The 21,809-nt window shown below is 46.3% G+C and overlaps 1 protein-coding gene across 9 annotated transcripts in view; it reads right to left on the bottom strand.

Moving 5' to 3' along the window:
• Positions 1-21,300, bottom strand: part of LOC140188305 (receptor-type tyrosine-protein phosphatase delta-like) — a 493,362-nt gene extending 472,062 nt beyond the window's left edge. For all 9 annotated transcript variants that reach the window (XM_072244426.1, XM_072244416.1, XM_072244420.1 and 6 more), the window contains exon 1: positions 21,192-21,300. The gene's annotated coding sequence lies outside the window, so the exon portion shown is untranslated. The remainder of the gene's footprint in view (positions 1-21,191) is intronic.
• Positions 21,301-21,809: the final 509 nt, after the last annotated feature.

Here is a 21,809-nt window from a genome sequence, read left to right as displayed (position 1 = left end):
TTGTAGAAGCCATCCTCTTTTCATCTTCAGCTTTTTTCCAGACAGTGTGATGTTTACTTCCAGAATTTGCTGGTATTTAATTGAATTCATTCTTCCCTCTACCAGTAAATGTTCCCCGTGCCACTGGCTGCAACACAAGCCCAAAGCATGATGATCCACCCCCGTGCTTAACAATTGGAGAGGGGTTCTTTTCATGAAATTCTGCACCCTTTTTTCTCCAAACATACCTTTGCTCATTGCGGCCAGAAAGTTCTATTTTAACTTCATCAGTCCACAGGACTTGTTTCCAAAATGCATCACGCTTGTTTAGATGTTCCTTTGCAAACTTCTGATGCTGAATTTTGTGGCGAGGACACGGGAAAGGTTTTCTTCTGATGACTCTTCCATGAAGGTCTGTGGTGGCCAGTGCGATCATGTTCGCTGTTGTGTGCTGGGGCAGCAGGCTGAGGGTAGCAGACACCAACAGAATCAACAAACTCATTCGTAAGGCCAGTGATGTTGTGGGGATGGAACTGGTCTCTCTCACAGTGGTGTCTGAAAAGATGATGCTGTCTAAGTTGCATGCCATCTTGGTCAATGTCTCCCATCCACTACATAATGTACTGGGTGGGCACAGGAGCACATTCAGCCAGAGACTCATTCCACCGAGATGCAACACAGAGCGTCATAGGAAGTCATTCCTGCCTGTGGCCATCAAACTTTACAACTCTTCCCTTGGAGGGTCAGACACCCTGAGCCAATAGGCTGGTCCTGGACTTTTCATAATTTACTGGCATAATTTACATATTACTATTTATGGTTCTATTACTATTTATTATTTATGGTGCAACTGTAATGAAAACCAACTTCCCCCGGGATCAATAAAGTATGACTATGACTATGACTATGACTATGACTATGACTACGACTAAGGTCATATTTGTGCAGGTGTCGCTGCACAGTAGAACAGTGCACCACCACTCCAGAGTCTGCTAAATCATCCTGAAGGTCTTTTGCAGTCAAATGGGGGTTTTGATTTGCCTTTCTTGCAATCCTACGAGCAGTTCACTTGGAAAGTTTTTTTGGTCTTCCAGACCTCAATTTGACCTCCACCATTCCTGTTAAGTGCCATTTCTTAATTACATTACGACTGAGGAAATGGCTACCTGAAAATACTTTGCTATCTTCTTATAGCCTTCTCCTGCTTTGTGGGCATCATTTATTTTAATTTTCAGAGTGTTAGGCAGCTGCTTAGAGGAGCACATGGCTGCTGATTGTTGGGATAAGGTTTGAGGATTTAGGGTATGCTTTGAAATTTGCATCACCTGGCCTTTCCTGACGATGACTGTGAAAAATCCATAGCCCTAACAAGCTAATTAAGGTCTGAGACCTTGGTAGAAGTTATCTGAGAGCTCAAATCTCTTGGGGTGCCCTAACTTTTGCATGGTGCTCCTTCCCTTTTTTTCCACTCTAAAATTGTACAAAATAAAAATAATACACTAACCTTGCTTAAAATGTTGAAAAGAATGTTTCATCTTTAATCTTATGACGTTTGGAGATCAGATCATCTTCTACTCACTTAAATATTCACAGTAACAGAAATTTTGACCAGGGGTGCCCAAACTTTTGCATGCCACTGTAGATCAGATTGTGCAAGGTCCTCTGAAGAACATTATTGGAGCCGATGTTCTTATTTTTGAACAAGGAGCCAATAGTTTTAATGTTGATCATCGTTTGTTGGCATGGTGGGATTTGAAGCCAGACTTCTGGACTTATGGTCCAATAATTTAACCACTGTCCTAGCAACAAAGAGAGGAATTACAAAAGCCAGCTATTCTATTCTGGGAGAGTTCTGGGCCAGCTGCATCTTGAAGAAGAGCCATTAATATCCCTGGACTGCTCAGAGAGGAACATGGCATGGGCAATGACATCATTTCTTGCAGACCTGCCATAAATTCAACAGGTATGACCAAGTATCAGTCAGGTTCCTGGATTAGCATAATTCAACAGGGAAAAAACACACTGGGGTAAGAAAGTATTTGCCTAGAAACAGCACTTCATTTTGTCAGTGTTGTGAAACTTCATCATTGGCAGTCACTCAGATCTCCTCCAGAAAAGTCTCAAAAACTGATGCAAAGTAAATATGCAATGGTGTTGGAGTAGTCTCCAGCTCAAAAGATACATGGAATCACAAGCTAAATAAAAATTTTGCCACCTTCTCTGGAAAAATTGTCAGCCCTTAGTGGCACAGTGTTTGGAGTAGAGATGGACACAAGTAGCACATAGACTGTTGGAGGGGAGAGGGAAGTGGCAGTAGGGAAGGCCTTTTAAATGATGCATCATTGCCTCTCCTTCAGAGTCAGCTCCCCTTCTAGAATCACTTGTTCCTCATGGCCCCATACTTAGCCTAAGCAAAAGATAATCAGTGAGACAAACCTGACAAGTTTTGCCCATTCATTAGACCTCCAAATTTAATCTCCACCATACAATTTATTGTTAATTTGGAGCCCATTTTGACCACTTCAGAATGTGTATGAGTATTACATTTTGAAGCTGTCTTATAAACTGTCCCAACAACAGTAGAGCCTCTTTAAATCCCAGTTAAAACAAACATGTAGTGCAATGTGCACATATTGTACTGACACTATCCCTTGTGTGAGGAACGTTAGTCTCCAATTTGTGTCAATGCGGGCTGAAACTTGCACTGCATGATAACTTACATTATTAGGCATATGCCTTATGTAGGGAAATGTCAAGATCCCAACTGGAAGTGTCCAATCCAATTTTACCAAGGACATAATTTAATCCAGATATCATCGCTAATGTGATTTACTCCATAAAATCAATTTTGCTTTGCGCAGTGCTTAAAACAAAGGCAGCACTTTGTGATTCATTTTCTTGGCTGTACAGTTCGGTAGAACAGTTCTGTGGATCCACGTAAATGAAAGATCAGAAAAAAATTGGAACAGTAAGCTGTTCAAATCATCGAGTCTGCTCGAATATTGAACTAAATCATGAGAGATCTTCTGCCTCAATGCCACTTTCTTGTATCCTCATTCCCTGACTGTCATCAACCCAAACAAGGCCGTGGTTGGGCCTCAAGCCAACATTCACTCCCTGAGTTCACGGCTGGGGAGACCAGAGGAGCCAAAAAGCCAAGCATTGGAGAGGAGAGGGGACAAAACTGGAGGATTGACTTTAGGTAGGGTACATCCCGCGGGAAGTGTAAACTGGGAATATGGAAGAAAAAAACAGTCAAAGTAGAAATGTCTGGAATTAAATAGGCCATCCATTACTGCTTAGCTAATGAAATAATTGACATATGAGCCTTTGTAATGTGTGGACAAGGGAAAGTTCCAGTGCCAGTCCCTGCATGTTCTGGAAGAGGGACTGAGTTGTTCTTTCCCTCGTTAGGGATGGTTTGGGGAAACTAGATTATTATTGAGTTTCTCCAGCACAGAGGTAGGCTCTTTAGTCCAACACCTCCATGTGAACCAACATGGCCACCTGAGCTAGTCCCATTTACCTGCACTTGGCCCATAACGCTTTAAACTTCTCCTATCCATATAGCTGTCTAGATGCCTTTTAAATGTTCCAGTTGTGCTCATCTCAACCACTTCCTCTGGCAACCCATTCCATATATTCTCACTACCTGCTGTGTTCACGATCTGTCCTGCAAGACCCCTCAAATCTCTCCCTCACCTTAAACCCATGCTCTCCAGTTTTGGACTCTTTTAAACTTTGAAAAAGACTGTCACCATCCACCTTAACAATACCCCTCATGATTTTATAATCCACTGCAAGGTCACCCCTTAGCCTGCTTTGCTCCAGGGAAGCTGGTCCCAGCCCATCTAGCCTCTCGATATACCGTAACTCAGGCCCTCCATTCTGGGCAACAACCTTGCGAATCTTCCCCAAGATGCGTCAAGCAACAATGGTGGGTGAAAGGCATTTAAACTTGGTAGGGGAGGGGTTATGTGCCAGCAGATCACACAGACATTTGCAAGGAGCTGCATTCTTTACCATGGAAGCTCCAAGAGACCTTTGGTGTGACAAAGACAAATGCAACAAAAAAGTTACAAGGAAGTTGGAACTCTTCAGGGGAAAAGAGCTTGAAAGAATGATTTTCCCAAGGTGCATCTCACATTAATTTAGGAACATAATGCAACAGAAAAGATCTGAGAAGGAATCCAATCGCTTGCCCCAATGGGTAAAAGAGAAACTAACCAGGAGAATGTAAACGTAATGGGAATAATATATCTGAATGAGGTTGGATGACTCATCACCCACAGATGCAAGGTTCCTGCAGTTAGCCCTCATCTGAGATGAATCAGTGCTTTCAGAATAAAGAAAAAAGCAGGTTCTTCTGCCAGCTGACTCTGGACTGACCATGATGTACCTATTTACATTAAAATGGCATAATGTAGTATTATACTTGCCCCAGCTTCCTCACACATTGCAAAGACACGTGGCTTGTTGGTAGGTTAGATGGCTTCTGTAAATTGTCCCTGGGATTTGGTGCGATCTGAAGGGGAGATGATGAACATGGAGGGGAATGAAATGGAATCAATGGACATGGGTACTAAAGATGGAGGTGGAGAAGGAGATGGAGACACAGAGGGAGAGGGAGACTGCAGAGGTCGCTATTCAATTCAACTACATCAGTTTAAGAATGAACTTAAAACTGGGCTGCCTTCCACGGTCCAATAATCTGGAACATCAACCTTAAGCAGTTTGGCATTAATTTGGTGAGTGATAAAAGGGACCCAGAAAATACAGGGAGGACTGTGCCGCAGCTGAAAACTAGAGGAAGGAAAAATAAATTGTGAGAAAAAAAAATCAGCTTTGCAAAATAAGACTAGATCACCCGTGGCTATGCTCAATATTTCATGAAGAAGATGAAGGTTTAGTGGTTCAATTGTGCTCTGCTGCATTTGTGTTTTTTTTAAATAAAACAGAGAATCTCTTCAATAAAAATGTTCACCCTGGGAAGACCAGTAGCAGCTTTAATTAATCCCTAAAGCTTTGGTAACACATAGATTCCAAATATAACTGGAAATGAAGGCGTTTTACAGCCCTAAGTGTTCTCTTCCTGGACTAGTTAAGCCTAATAATTAAGGTTGGAGCCAGCCAGCTCTAAACAGCCCATTATTGAGCAACCAGACCCTAGTCTCCAGCTTCTGCCAGCTAGCCCTTTGTGTTAGTCCCCACATCAGTTACAGGTGAGGGGTTAGCAAAATCAGGCATGCATAACTACATACTAAATCTCATACTGTCATTACTGGATCATGGCTAGCTGTTTTGTTTGGGGAAGGAAGTTTCCATGATGAGTGAAAGGTGTTACCGAAGCAGGTAGATGCATTGAGGTCGATGTGGATGACCACAGGTTGACACTAAAGGGAGTTTAACCAGATCAATGTGACATAAGGGTGCATTTGTTGTCTCACAATGCCAAAGAGCCAGGGTCAATCCTAACCTCAGGTTCTATGTGGAGTTTGCATGTTCTTCCAATGACTCCATGGGTTTGCTGCTGGTACTCCTGATTCATCCCATAGCCCAAAGACATGCAGGCTGGTAGATTAATTAGCAACTGTAAAATGTCCCTTTTGTGCAGGTCCACAGCAGAATCTGTTGGGGAATTAGAGTAAATGGGTGCTTTGGCATGGACTTCAATGACTCAAAAGACCTGTTTCAGTACTATATTACTACAGCTCAACCAGTCCAATCAGGAGCTAGCAGTGCCATATATGGAAGAGTCCCAATGAAGGGCTTCAGATTGAAATATTGACTGTCATTTATTTCCATAGATTCTGCCTGACCTGTTGAGCTCCACCTGCATTTTGTGTGTGTTGCTCCGAAGACTCAAATTCATAATCCAGACCGTTGACTGAGAGAGGAAATGTTGCAGCCCATGTCTATCCATCAGGAGATAGAAAAAAATATCGAGCATTGTTTCAGAGAAGACTAGTTTGTTTTGTACCCTGGCCAACATTGATCCAATAAATTAATCTATCAACAAGTCCTTTGAAGCAACCTGACCGTCTCCATAATACTGTTGACTACAGAGTGCTGTGAACAGCTCTGCTGCAAGTCCAATGATAAAACAGTAAGTAAAAAGGTAAAGATCCTCCCACACCTAGTTTAGCACATTGGGCGGCAACCTTGCCGTATTTTTAGCATTTGTCTATTTTTCGGTGCAGAGCTTCTAGCTCAATGCTCGACCCAGCATGGGTGGAAAGCGTGTAAGGAGCCCACCAGATCTGAACCCAGGACCTTCTGTTCTGAAGTCTGGGTGCAGATACCACTACATCACCTGCACAGATGATGAAACAATAACTATTCTTAAAAAAGATCTCCACTGGCTCTTAAAAGCTGTGTGCTGTGAAAGACATTTTATGCATCAAACTCAATTTGCTGTAGAATTTGCCGCATTGTCGCAGGGATGTTTGCTAATCCTCTCGGTTATTTGTGGGATTGTGTTCTGTGCACTTCTGCCACAGGGCGTGCCTGCACAATGCATTTTAAATGCAACTGCAGGGCTGTAAAGCTCCCAGCTGAGGGGTGTGTAAGGGGCCTAGAGATCAGACACCCTGTGTGAAAATCACACATAAAGTTCAGAAATTCGTGTTTCAGGGCTGGTGTGGTTTTTACCCAACCATTGGGTAACTGTACACGCTTTGCTCTCGTGCAGCTGATGTCCTATCAGCGAGATTCACAACATGATGGCACCACAACCTATACGCCATCCACCCCTCTCTCAGAGCAGTGAAGTCCAAGCTTTAGTCACCTTTAGCGAATACAGAAAATATTGCGGACACCCAGCAGGTCAGCAGCGTCCACGGAGAGTGAATCAGTTAATGTACCAGGGCTGGGATACTGGTTCTGCAGCTGAGGTCTGCCATCATCGACAAAGCCCTAAACTGAACTGACTCAACGGCTGTCACTCCTGGACCATTTTTGGGGGACTCTGTGGTTTGACGTTTAATATTCGGTGCGCTAATTGCTCTCTTTTTGCTGTTTGCCCGATTCGTTTCTTTTTTCACGTGTTGGGTGTTTTGGTTTCTTTCTTTTAACGGGTTCCAATGTGTTTCTTTGTTTTGTGGCTGCCTGCGCGAGAACGAATCTCAGAGTTGTACACTGCGTACACACTCCTGATATGAGATGTACTTTGAACTTTTCCTCTGCAATCTCCTTTAATAACTCCCAGTAAAACAAGCTGGGAGAGGTGATTGAAAGGATTCTGACTGGGGCATCAATGTGTGCGCCTGCCTGCATTTTCAATGACGTTGCACCATTGCTGGGTCTCCTGACTCTCAGTTTCACAGATAGCTAGGGTTGCCAACTTTCCTGTACTTGCCGGGATGCCCTGTATAATGGGCTAAATTGGTTTGTCCCATACGGGACCACCCTTGTCCCGTATTTCCCCTGCTAAGGTAGAGCGTTCCTATGAAACCGTTCGTAAGCCGAAATGGCATAAAGCGAAGAAACAATTACCATTAATTTATCTGGAAAAAATTTTTGAGTGTTCCCAGACCCAAAGGATAATCTACCAAATCCTACCAAATAACACATAAAACCTAAAATAACACTAAGATATAGTAAAAGCAGGAATGATATGATAAATACCAGCCTATATAAAGTAGAAATAATCTATGTACAGTGTAGTTTCACTTAACAAAATTGGGAAGATGAAGCCAAAACCGATTTGTAGAAAAAAATTGGCACGTACACGCATGTGCACGTCACGCATGCGCACACAGGTGCCGGCACAAGGCTTCATGGTCACGGTTGTCTTTCTCGGGGTAAACACAAATGTCCCCGTATTTGACTGTTACTTTTGTCCCTCATTTGGGAGTGAGAAAGTTGGCAACCCTACAGATAGCACAAACACCCTGGGACCTTGGCCTGAATAATAAACCTGGGAAACATTGTGATATAGGGTCATTTGCAGCATGGGACTGATGCGACGTGACTGGGGTAGCTGCCACATACACTGCAGATATGTGATCCTCCCCTCCAAACCTCATGTCGCCCACATTTCCCTCACCTTCACGACAACTTTTTGCAATGGGAGCGACCTGCTTCTCACAGCTAAGGTGCAGCAGCTGCCTTTGAGAACTGTGTAAGCTGCACGTTAAAACATGCAGCAACTGCATTGGGTAAATTATGCAGATTGCATTTTAATACGAGACAACTGTTTTCAGGAACTGTGCAGATTACTCTCGAACATGGCCAGCGAGGTGAAAACCACTGGAATTTTGAAATATTTTGCCTTCTTTCCAATCCGACAGAGAACCGATCTTTTAAAATAGGATTATAATTATTGCAGTTTTCTGTATTGTCCCCCTCGATATGGCCAACACAGTCCTGTACTGTAGCTGTGAAGGACATAAAAACCTTCAGTCACATAAGGCGCGGTTATACTCCCTCCCCTTTGCTGCAGCTGTGGGAACGTGGATTTTAAATGCCCCATTACACAGAAGAAGGGTTGATTGATGAGCAGACCTCTGACCTGACCAGATGACCCTTCACCAGGAGGCAGCCGGCTATGTCAAGCCTGCAGCAATCTAGCTCCTGTCAATGTGTGTTGATGTAATGAGGATGGGAATCCTTTATGGAGTGTTAGGAGATCTGGTCTCTGCAGGTAGCAGACAGGCTGCTTGCATCAGCCTGACTATTTAGAATCTGCATGTGCAATTGTATTTTTAATCCGATTTCCAAGGATTCTGCAATATTTTACTCAACAGTTTTACCCGACACTCGCATCTTGCAGCTACACAACAGATTAAATTGCTTTTTTCCTTTCCACTTCAGTGAGATGCAATCTCTTGATTGTTCGTCTAAATCGGTCAGTGCAACAGCTCATTACTCAGTAAGTACCTCAACCTGGGCCCTGCAGGTGCTGAAGTTGCAGAAGGGATTCCCACTCAGCTGATGCCTCAGAATTGCTCAGCTTTCCCTGATAGTACAGTTAAATAGGACCAGGAAAGGACAGGAGCCCAGATAGATCAGTTTTCAAAAACTGGAAGTATCCTGACTGGTTACAACATGCTCTGTTATGGCAATTCAATTGTGCAGGAACAGAATCAGAATTTTATCAGAATCAGGTTTAATCACCGGAATATATCGGGAAATTTGTTGTTTTGCAGCAGCAGTACATTGCAATACATAGTCATAAAACTATAAATTACAATTAAAAATATATTAAAAAGTACTGCAAAAAGAGAAAGAAAAAATTACTGTGTAAGTGTTCATGGGTTCATTGTTCATTTAGAAATCCGATCACGGAGAGGAAGAAGCTGTTCCTGAAATGTAATGTTGTGTGTGTGTGTGTGTGTGTGTGTGTGTGTATGTGTGTGTCTGTAGGCTCCTGTACCTCCTCCTTGAGGATAGCAATGAGAAGAAGGCACGTCCTGGATGATGGACATCCTTAATGACGGAAACCGCCTTCACGAGGCATCGCCTTTTGAAGGTGTCCTGGCTTCTGGGGAAACTAATGGTCATGATGGAGCTGGCTGAGTTTACAACTTTCTGCAGCTTTTTTTGATCCCCTCCGTACCAGATGGTGTTGCAACCAGTTAGAATGCTCCACGGTACGTCAGTAGAAATTTGCAAGTGTCTTTGGTGACAATCACCACTGTCATGTCTTCTCTGTAATTGCATCAACATGTGGACCCAGGATAGATTCTCAGAGATGTTGACAGCCAGGATCTTGAAACTGCTCACTCTTTCCACCTCTGATCACTCTATGAGGACTGGTGTGTATTCCCTCGACTTACTCTTTCTGAAGTCCACAATCAATTCCTTGGTCTAGGTGAGTGCAAGGCCATTGCTGCAGCACCACTCAGCCAGTGATCTAGCTCACTCCTGTATGCTTCCTCGTCACCACCTGAAATTCTGCTAACAATGGTTATGTCAATGGCAAATTTATCGATGACACTTGAGCTGTGCCTAGCCACACAGTCGCAGGTGTAAAGAGAGTAGGGCGGTGGGCTAAGCACTCAACCTTGAGGTTGCGCCAGTGTTGACTTCTCAGTGAGGAGGAGATGTTACTTCTGATCCACACAGACTGTGGTCTCCTGATGAGGAAATCAAGGATCGAGTCGCGGAGGGAGGTACAGAGGCCCGGGGTTTGGAGCTTTTGATTAGAACCGAGGGTATGATGGCGTTGAATGCTGAGCTGTAATCAATAAACAGCTGCTGACATAACTATTACTATTGATCCAAGGCTGAGTGGAAAGCTAGTAAGATGGTATCCATTGGAGACCTATTGAGGCGATAGGCAAATTGTAAAGGGTCCAGATCCTTACTCAGGCAAGAGTTGGTTCTAACCATGACCAATCTCTCAAAGCAGTTCAGCACAGCAGATGTGACTGCCACTGGATGACAGCTGTTGAGGCAGGTCACCTTGCTCATCTTGGGCACTGGTATGATTGTCACTCTTTCGAAGCAGGTGGGAATCTCCAACTGCAGCAGTGAGAGATTGAAGATGTCCTTGAACACTCCAGCAAGTCAGTTGGCACAGGTTCACAACGCCCTACCAAGTACACCATCAGGGCCTGACATTATGGTGCCTCGCATAAGAAGCTGCAGAGGACAGCAAACTCAACACGATGCATCATGGACGCATCCCACCCCACCATCAAAAGTACCTACACGAGGCACCACCTCAAAAAGATAACATCCATCAGAGATCTCCACCATCCAGGCCTTGCCAAGTTGTAGTTACCATTGGGCAGGAGGTACAGAAGTCTGAAGTCCCACACCACCAGATTCAAGATCAGATACTTCCCTTCCACCATTTGGTTCGTTAACCAACTGGCACAAACCCTACACAACAGTGTAGGAACAATATGACCACTGTGATCAAATAGACTGTGTGCTTTGTTCCAGTTCTAATCTTTCCTGTAAAAATTGCATATAATTCATGACAAATGTCTATATTTTTAGGGAACACTGCTTAGATGATGCTGCTGCGAGAGAGGCTTTCGTTGTACCTGTGCATTCTTTTACTTGTGGATACAACAATAAACTCAACTCTGAAAGTTAGTCTGCTGCAGTTACACCAGGACATCAAAGGTCAAATGGGTGTTTAAAATAATACAAATTATTTCTTTTTTCTTTCAATGCTTTTATCAAAACACTGCAGGTATTAAGGCATTCTGTTGTGCTTCTGTGCCAAGATCCGGGATGCAGCAAGTGGCAGGGGAGATGTGGAGTTAGAACTGACACCACAACCAAAAGCCTGACTCAAAGGCACACTGCTGAGTTCCGTCCATGGAGAAACAGGCCAAGACAGGCTGATTCTACTGGGGCTGACAGCAACGGTAATTTTTATTCATTAAAAATGCTAATCGAGGAGAGTTAATGAAGACTTAAAGGATAATGGCCACGCTGGTGAAGATTTTATAGCTCTGAAGTCAGAAGTCCAGTGTAGCGGAGAATGGGAAGTGGTAGCAGTCCGCGTGTGAGGCACTGGACCATGAAGCCAGCAGCTGCCACTGTGACAGCGTGATTAATCGATTGCTTCTCCTGGTGTCGGGTTAACACAAATCCACGGGTGACTTTCAATCCCTTCCTCACTCGATGGCTGCACTGGATTTTCTGTTCATCAGCATGGAAGATTATGAACTCAAAGGGTCAAGTGACCCAAGGTGCAAATCTGCACTGGTATATTCAGTGAGATCTACCGGCAGGACTGAAAGGCCTGCGATTACTGTGCTCTGCCATTTGCTGGAAGGTCAGAGCACTTGCAAGAAAGCACAAAGGACACTGCGCCCACCGAACTCCCAGCAAACACCAAGGAGGACACTGACAGATCAGCGGCTCTTAGTAATGTTGGCAAAGGAATAAATGTCCGCCAGAACGCAGCATGGCAGGGGAGCCGCCCCCTCACAGCTCTAGTAATCCTGGTTCGATCCTGACCTCCGCCGCTGTCTACCTGGAGTTAGCAACTTCTCACTGTGACCACGTGGGTTTCCTCCAATTCCCTTCATCATCCCAAAGGCGTGTCAGTCGGCAGGTTACCTGGCTGCCGTAAGCTACTCCTGGTCTGTAGGGGAGGTGATGAGAACGTGGAGAGAATAAACCAGGTTGAGTGCAAGACACGTGTAAATAGGTGCTCAAGACTCAAGTCAGACTCCGTCCCTCCCCTTCAGCTTGGGCACGTACAAGGTGCAGATGAACCATCCTCTTCTGCTCATACACGGCTCCTCCACAGAGAAAGTTAAGTGCACCAAGTTCCTGGGAGTTCACCTCAGGGTGACTTCACCTGGTCCCTCAATCTCACCTCCCTGAACAAGAAGGCACAGCAGCCCCTCCACTTCCTGAGCAGATTGAGGTGTGCAAGCTCTCCCCACCCCCCCACCCCCACCTTACAGGGGCCCCATTGAGAGCATTGAGCACCATTGCAAGGCCTTTAATATTATCAAGGATCCCACCAGCCATCCAGCATCCTCTTTGACATTCTACCATCAGGCAGGAGACTCCGATACAGAAAGACTGGATAGGAAACAGCCTCTTCCCTCAGGCAATTGGGCTTCTGAACTCCCTACCGCATTGCATTCGAAGTGTCACCGGATAATGTGTGCTGTACTTTACAATGTTTAATTTATGTGCTTTACTTTGTCTATCTATGTGTAATTCGTTTGTAAATTTAATTCTTACTTTCCTGAGTTATTACGTGTTAGGTGTACAACTGTGCTTTACTCCCTGGTCCGGAGAGACATCTCATTTGACAGTATTTACGTATATAAATAAATGACAATAAACTTGACTTGACTTGAAATACACCAGGAGTCACTTCAACCTGTTTTTCTCTGTACAGAATCTGTCTGACCTCCTGTATGTTTCCAGCAACCTCTGATTTTCAGCATCTGCAGTTGTGTTGATTGTCGGTATTTCACTGAGATGAATTCTCTTCAACACTGCTTAACGTTACAGATTCTGCAACTTTGACGAAGAGCAATCCCTGAATTCTGAAGATGGTGAAATCTTGTCAGTTGACTGTTTGCTTTTTTGGAACTCGTAGTCTTTCCTGCTCTCACCTGTTGCACCCTGCAGGGCTGGGACCAGCTCATTGTCGCCTTGCGCCTCTGTGTTGGGGTCAGGGGTCATAAATCTACACAGCTTTTCCGACTTTAATTGGTGCCTAAGGATTAGAGTGAGTGGGGAAAAATAGGCTGTTTCAGTAAGTTAATCACGTAAAGAGAGAGTGCTGTGCGTGAGAGAGAGAGAGAGAGAGAGAGAGAGAGAGAGACATGCACACATGCTAATAGATACACACGGTAGCTGAAGAAAGAGAGGGATAATTTGAATGTGTGATAACCCTCCCTACATTTTGTATGAGAGGAAAGAGATTGTGTGTTCATTTGAAAGAGGAAGTGTTAAAAAGGAGAGAAAATGAGAGAATTGTGAGAAAAAAGGACAGAATGAGGAAAACACACAGATGTAGAAACACTGGGGGAGAGAGTGAAATATCCAGAGACAGACAAACAGACGCAGACACACACTCACACTCTCTCTCTCTCTCTCCCTCAAGGTACACAGACAGCAGTTTCAGAGGGAAATGAGCAGCAGGTAACTGTTGAAACAATTTGTCATATGGGAGATGGAAAGGCCAAACCCCACCACTTGATGAGCAAGGACGCCCGGGAAAGGTTTGTGTCAGTGGAGGGTTTGCCTCCACACTGCTGCCGGTGCTGGGGCCTAAACTCGGGAGCAGATGGTGCTGTTCCTCCAACGAAGTTTATTCCAGAAAGCTCGGGGACGGTTTACCAACTTTGGCCGCTTCAAAGATATTAAGCCCCAAATCTTAACCAAGGCCAACATTCAGTTCCATGTTCTTCAGGTTACAGTACACTTGCCCACTCTCCTCACACATTCTCACAAACACAGTCGGGGAAAACAAAAAGGTAACTCAGGCGATGGCAGAGGAGGGTGGGGAAGCTGCTCACAAACAGGATGAGAACGCAGACCTGTCTCTCACTGCCAAACCACGTGAACAATTTTAGCAAAGTTAAGAATTGTAAAGGGAATAAGAGCAAAGCCCGAAGATAGGATTGGGTACACGCTGGGGCAAAGTACCAGCGGAGACAGTTTGCATCTCACTGCACGATTAGATGGAGATCCATCACTCTCACGACACAGTGCAATATCACCCACCAACCCACAGCGGCATTAACGGTGATGACACCACCCAGGTGGACAATCCCACTGACCAGTGGTCACACCCATCCTCAGTGCGGTCTGAGCAAGCCAGGGAAACTCCAGAGACAGTGGCCTCTCCTCTGCCGCGAGTCCCGGGTGCCTGGGAGGACCCTGGGGTGAAGAAGAAGCACGCACGCCGGCAATGGAAAGCTTCAGCACCCCGCGGGGAGATGAAAGCCTCGCCGGTGATGTCATTCCGTGCAGGGAATGACTCACTCCTGCCCACTTAATCACTGTGAGTGTTCCACCTGTATATTCTGGCACTTACTCAGACCACCTGCGTCACTGAGAGGGATCTGACCCTCACCCTGACAGGTTAAATTATCGTCTCCTTGCTGCAGTGCGGCACAGGCGTATCTCCCTGGTGTGGCATTCAGAGAGGGGCTGAAGGCACCTTTCAGAGCAACATTCCCTTCAACGTCAGCGTGACTGACTGACAGAGGGTCTTTAATCATGAGGCAGCAGTGAACATCAAGTACCGACAACACCGGCTGCAAGAATGCACGGCCTTATGAGACTGCTATTCACACAGAACACCAAAATACAACTGCTCCTTAGGTCGACAACAGGAACCATCCGTACTGGTAAAGAGACCCTCCTCCAAGGACCACAGGCAGGAAGGACATTTACTGCACAGTCACGGTGGTTGACAAAGAACATCCTCTCCTCACTTCAGGGTCCCTCCTTTCTGCAGCACAAAGAAGGCCGAAGCCATACAATTGCTCAGATTATAAACTCACAGCCGTGATCATATTGACAGGGAAGGAAGACTTGATGGGACGAGTGGCTTTTCCCAGCTCCTATTTTCTCATGCAAGTCCTGATTATAATGTGACTAACACAACAGCCAGGTGGCAAGTCTGTTCGCTCACTTAATAAGATAATGATGGAACCTCAACTCTGCACTTGCACCTACCCCTGCTAGCCTCTCAGCCCCTACTTATTAGGAATCTGTCTACTATGGTCTTAAAAGTCATTCAAAGACTGCCTCTGCTACTCTTGGGGGGGGGGGGAAGGGAGGTTTAAAAAGTCCTACAACCATCTGGGAGAGAAGTTAATTTGTCACCATGTGAAGGTGAGTGCTAGAACCTGGGAGAGAGGGGCGATGGGAACATGGGGAGAATAAAATGGGCACTCAATGGTTGACATGGACTTGATGGGCCAAAGGGCCTGAGTGACTCTGGAACTCTAGACCTGACGGCTCCTGCCGTTTCACATGTTAATCACCTTCCATGGTGACATCTGCGACATGCTCAGTTACAGGGCAGCTCTCCTGCTACGTCTACACTCAAACCTCTCTTGAGCCATGGCTGTACCTCACTGTGGCAGGACCGTGCAGCTGGGACGTAAAGGGAATGACGGCTCTTTGTTACTGCCTCTCTTACACTGAATGGCTGATTGATGGCTGCAGCAAACAGCGCCCAGTCAATCTCAGATTACTGTCCACCTCAGAACACCAAATGAGCCAGACACTCTGCATCACCACTGCCACTGACGCCACAGTAATAGGACCTAAAGATCCAAATTAGAGGAATACTAAATTAGCTATTAAAAATAACAACAAAATTCACAAATCTTCAAATTACAATCCCCCAGAAAACATTTTCTAAATCCCTCAAGACCTGTTGATTGATGCCTGGGCTCAGTCCCTACATGCCCAATCCCTGGTCCAAAATGACAATAACTACGGAGATCGCTGTTTGATTTTATGCAGTTCCTTAACAACCACAGAGATGCCCCAAACTGCGGTCAGGAGAGAAAGCACAGTTGCTCTCCCCATCCCATGCTGGCTCGTATGACAGAGAAGAACTGCAGTACGTCTGCTGGCTCCCTGGCTGACAACACAATCAGGCCATCAAGCCTGTGGTCTATGCTGTAAAGCCCTGGTGTCCTGCAGAATTCTCTAGCTGCCTGACGCCTCATGGCATACCAGCATGGCGCCTTCTCCCTTCCTCGTAACGAACTGACCCAGTCGTCCAGGTGCATGAGCGTCGTGGAGAGACAGTAGTACTGTTTCAGCCAGTTTGCCCCAGGCCATGAGGAGAAACAGGGTATCATCACCCTGTGGCACCTGTTGGTTGGGACACGGGAGATGTAAACACTCCGTCAAAGTTTCCCTACTCAGCACAACTGGAGCCACGCGTGAGTGAGAGCTTGGGTCAGCGGGAGACAACCTGTTTGAGGAGGGAGGGGAGTTTGCTGGATATGCTAGTCAATAGAAATGAGTTACTGCACAGCGTCAGACTCCGGCTGGGCTAAATCTGACTCAACTGGTCCAAATTTACTTTACGGCTCCTTCCCAATGGGATGCAGTGCAATAAATAACCGTGGTAATGATACAGCTGAACACGGCTGCTCATTTGTGCACAGTGAGATCGCGACAGCAGCGAAGCAACAAGCGACCGAATATCCAGTTTGGCCGAGCCCATAGGAAGAACAGCTCGCTTTTATCAGTCGTCCTCCCGAAAACCGTCCGAACCCTTCATTTAAAGATCCAGCTGGGCCACGTGCTGGGTTTGAATGGCTAACTCCTGGCCGGGAAGCAGGGAGTGCTACAGCTGAGTCGAACACACGGGCAGGGGCAGGGGCAGGCACAGGTGAGGGAAAGGGACGTGTCACCTCTGTCCTTCCTCAGTGGGCGAGGTCACTGCAGCTGGGAAGAGCATTCACAGGCTGCGAGAGACCCCCGGTGGCAGCGGGCGGTACTGCAGCCTTCCAAACCCTCGTCAGCGGGCTTGATGTTATGATTTACAACCAGGAAGAGTTCGCACTTCCAATAGCAAGACAGCATTCACTAGTCATTCAATCCAGCCTGCACCTCTGTGTGCCCTGCTCTTGGACTTTTGCTCGGCCACTGTCTCTCTATTTCTGCACTACACTCTTCTTCAGAGCCTCTCTTTGTGGCTTCCTTCCACTCCTGTTCTCACAGGGGTCTGCTCTGTGCATGAGCTGCAAGGTTGGACTTGGTCTCTGCTGCATAAGGGATTCTGCCAGGGCAGAATCAGGACGCTCCCCCTCCGAGACCCACGGCACAGGAGCCAGACTGAGGCATGAGCAGGTGGTAGGTGCCCACCGTGATAGGGGTGGGAGCCGCCAATTATTTGGCACTTCAGGTTCAGCAGTGCATGAATTAAATAAGCCCTGCCACGGCACAGCAATCCCGAAGCCTTCATTTCAGTCGCTGGCATTGAGCCACCTCACTAGCGGCTCAGAATTCACCATCATGATGGAGAGATCTCGGTTCGAAGCCCCACGTCGGCAGCCCAGTTCTGTGCTTAGAACCTGAACACCCCAGGCTTCCAGCTCAGCTCCTATTTCGGGGTGTGTGTGTGTGTGTGTGTGTGTGTTTCTCTCTCTGTCTCACACACACACACTCTGCAGGTCGTCACGGGAACCCCAAGCACAGCCATCTCCTGAGACGTGCCGCCACAGAGTGTGGATGATGCTCTTTCAGGGTAACATCTGTAAGCAGAGCCAGTTCACATGTAACTGGGCACCAGCAGTTTGTGACGATTCACCTGGCAAAACCCCCTCCCCACACACATTGCATCTCTGCACCTTCCCTTCATTGTCCCCATTTCTGAAGCTGCCGGGTGCAGTGCCACGAATCATCACGGTCACCCTGGGTATCCATAGGTTCTTCCACACCCAGCCATCATCACCGTGGACACCCACTGATTCTGCATAAATCCCAAGAGCACCCTGGGCACCCGCTGACTCCACACACACCCGCCCACCGTCATCTTAGGAGGCAGCGGTGAGCAGCGTGCAGCCAGAACCAGAGGCCAGGACCAGCACATGGGGCATCCACTTAGAAAGATGGAAGTACAGTATGTGCTGAGTGAAACGAGGCATGTTGCGAGGTTCCCCACTCCCGGAAGCGGAGACGGAGAATGGCAAGCCCAGGTGTTCACTGGCCAATGGAGACAAATTGCCGTATATGCCTCTATTGGTGGTGGGCTCACAAGCGAAAATCTTTCAGCTTGAAATCCACGGATGCGGAACCCACGCTCAGACACGGACCAGGAAAGCGCCCTCGCACCAACGAAGGGAAGCTCTGCGTGCCACTGCAACGTGGGCAGCAAGATCCCACAAACTGCGATGTGAGAGTCATCCAACAATCTGACCCAGTATTGCCTGCAGAATGAATCTTGACCAGGACACCCGTGGAAATCCATCTGGAGGGGGCATGGTGCTGTTAACATTCTCGGAGAGGGCCGTGGAGTCTCGACCCAGTGCCTCGCTTAACGCTCACAGCCATCAAATAGCTCCCAAGGGTTAGAGCACTGGCTTGTCCTAAGGCGTGTTCAGACTGGAGTAGTTTCGGCTTTGGATCCAATTTTTTTTTGCTTGATATCATCACCCGGAGGACCGCAAACTGCCTGGATGCCACATGAGGATGCACCTAGGGCTGCAGTGGACTGGGGGGGGGGGGATACAAGGGCGGTGGTGGTTGGTCATGGCGTCCTTCTTCTCCCACCGACTGACAGGACACCGGCGGTGCCAACAACAGCCGGGTTCTCCCTCAGCGATGGACAGCCAGGTTGGGCGAGGCCCTCTCAGCAAGGTTCCATTCGGCCCCGTCTGTCCAGCGGAAACACTTGGATCACAAGCCAACACTCAGCCGCTGAGTTAAATGTTGGCACCAATGCAGAGATGTGGCCCGCTTTGCTCCCGACACGACACACACAGTGGAAAAAAAACACCAACAACGCAGGTGAACCATGAACATTTTACTTCGGTAACACTCAATCTAAATAATTAGTGACTTCGTCCCAGAGGAAAAGCGCACTGACAGCCGCCATCTGATCAATCATGGTTACCCGAAATTATTGTTCACAAGTGACTGTCACGAACATAAAAGGAACATCGTTTGTTCCGGCACATAGAAACTAGTTTAAAATCTCTAGAAACACAAAACAGCTTCACTGTTTCGAAAGATAATTTTCTTTGGCTTGGAAACTTCACGGATTAATTGTATTGTAGTTGCACTGTGTGTATGGGGGGGGGGGGAGGGAAGAGAGAGAGAGAGAGAGAGAAAGAGAGAGAGACTGTGTGTGTGTGTGGCTATGAGTCGCGTGTGAACGCTTGTATGTACTTGTGTATGTTCGTGCGTGTGTGTGTGTGTGTGTGTGTCCGTATATAGATGAGACGTAAGCACGGAAGTTCTGCACATTACTTCTGCCCGTGCACACTAGTATTTCTGAAGACTATTCGTGAAAATCCGAGGGGGAAAACAAAGTTGCGGACAAAATGTCAAGGCACGCGGGGTTAACCAAAGTCTGCGTGAACGGATTAGGCGCACGTCGATCAGGAGATGGTGAGTGGTAAGTGGGAACGAGAGCGGACAAGAAGGAGGAGGCATTAGTATATTGAAGCCTCTGGAATCACAATTGCAATAATGAATGCCAAACCATTGCTGATTTTCATAGCGCTGTGATTTGAAGAGGGAAAATCAATGTTAATCAGATTTCTCCAATAAATTGCAGGCTGACTTTAGCATTAAAACATCTTTCAGGAAAAGAGACTTTAATCTTCAATTATTTTTTAACAGTCGAGAGTTGTTATTGGTAAACCTCTTTTATGGCTTATTAATACCGGAATACGTAATAAAAACAAACACATCTATTTAAGTGATGTTATTCCTGTGTACATCTATCGCCAATGAGAGAAATACGGCTCATTGATCTCGTATAAAAGGTCAGCGGGGCGATTCTCTAAGTCTATTTTTTGCGCCTGAACTGAACGCCAGAAAACAGTAGAAGGTTCGTTTGCATCGGAAAGGATCAAATAACACCTCATCTCCTCCGTCTAAAACAACTCGCCTTCCGCCAGAAGTAAGAGGGAAGTGATAGCTCTCGCCGTGTTTTGAGCCAGTGATTCACGCGTACATTTGATCCGTATCAATCCTTTCCTCAAATATGAAGCTTGCCCGAGTTGCAAGCAATCAGGTTAATCCATCAGCTGGGCGATCCTTACTCAACACGTACGTCTCAACAGGGAGAATTTCTACTGGAGAGAATCTCTCCAGCTTTTTTTTTGTTGTAAAGAAATATAGCCTGCTGTCCCCTTTTCTCGTGTAAGAATTATCTCTATGCATTTACTCCCAGCCCTTCGGTAATCAGACAAACTCCGTCCCTCTTGTCATAACCAATCTGCAGTGTCCATCGGCAGCTAATGTAGGACCAAAGAGTCAAGTTGCGCGGCTGAAGATAAACCTGGCCATTCCTGCATCTTTGACAAAGCAAGGGGACATTGCAAGGTAAACGTTAACAAACACATCAACAGTTAATAAATAATTAATCAAAATTAACCTCAGGTAAACCAAGTAAACATTTTTTTTTGTTTATGCCGATCGTCCCGGACCGGCCAGTGTAGGAACATCAGTATGTGTTTCGGGGCGAGAATTCGAAGGGCAATTCTTCTTACTCCACTAATGGCCAGTATCGTCCCCCTATTATACAGTCTCCCGCTCCACCAGCGAAGTGTTTCACTGGAGTTCATCTTCCCAGTCCATGATCCCGTCCCTTCCACCCTTACAACTTGCACCCGTTCAGGTGCAGCGACTGTGTCTGTTACAGAACCTGCCCGGTTGCTCCCAAACACACACACACACACACACTCTCTCTCACACACACATACACACTCTCTATTTCCTTCGCTCCATCTCTGCACACACAGGAACACCGAGTCGCCACATCTGCCCAAGCATCTCACCTCTGGAGTCCTCTACGACAAAGCTATCCGCTCTGTGCAAGGTTTTTCTTCAGAGTGAGCCAGGAAAAGACCCCTTCGTACAATTCCTATTCAAAAGAGAGCATTTCTAAAGCTGGGCAATGCAGTCTCCTCTCCTACTCGCTGCAACAGACGAAAACCCTTGCAAGAAACCAAGAGCAGAAACCCATCACAGCGGGGATACAAAGGGATTTAAATGCGCTCCTGCTGGAAACCCTCGCACAAATCAGTGCATTGCAAAGGGAAAGAAAGATGGAATCAATCATTTACCTGACAAGATGCTTCTGCTTTTCCTTTACATTTTCCTGGTGAATAATCCCTTTTTGCAGCGCAGTGTAATCCCAGAGTGACTGTATGTGCTGCTTGCAGACTGTCCCTGCCTCTCTGTCTCTGCCTCTCTCCACTCTCAGCATTACCAGCCACTCAGGGTGATGTCATTCAAATCCACGGCGTCCTGGCGTCATCGAACGCGCTCTCCTGACGTCAACGCGCTATGCTGCGTGTACCGAGCGCGGGAAGAGAATTTGGCAGCACGTGATTACAGGCCTCCCACTCCTTAAAGCGATAGCCTCCCTTCTTAAAGGGGCTGACCAAGGGGAATTAATAAAGTGAACGAAGATACTAATTCATCAGGCACCATTATTTTACTTATGTTTCTATTTTACAGGTGTCAAATAAATCAAAATAAGTAACTTCAGTGTAAATCACAATCTATTGTCCAAATATTGTTCGACAACTAATGGAGTATATATATATATATATATATATATATATATATATATAAACAATTTTATATCTACATATAGGCACTGGTAAAACTCTTTCTAATAGGCAGTTTTTATATTTTGAGCAGAGTTCTTCTAAAATCATCACATGTGTAAAGCACCA

Source organism: Mobula birostris, chromosome 26 (assembly GCF_030028105.1).
Source record: "Mobula birostris isolate sMobBir1 chromosome 26, sMobBir1.hap1, whole genome shotgun sequence".
Taxonomy (NCBI): Eukaryota; Metazoa; Chordata; class Chondrichthyes; order Myliobatiformes; family Myliobatidae; genus Mobula; species Mobula birostris.
The sequence above is the reverse complement of the archived record's forward strand: the minus strand, read 5'-3'. Positions and strand labels throughout refer to the sequence as shown.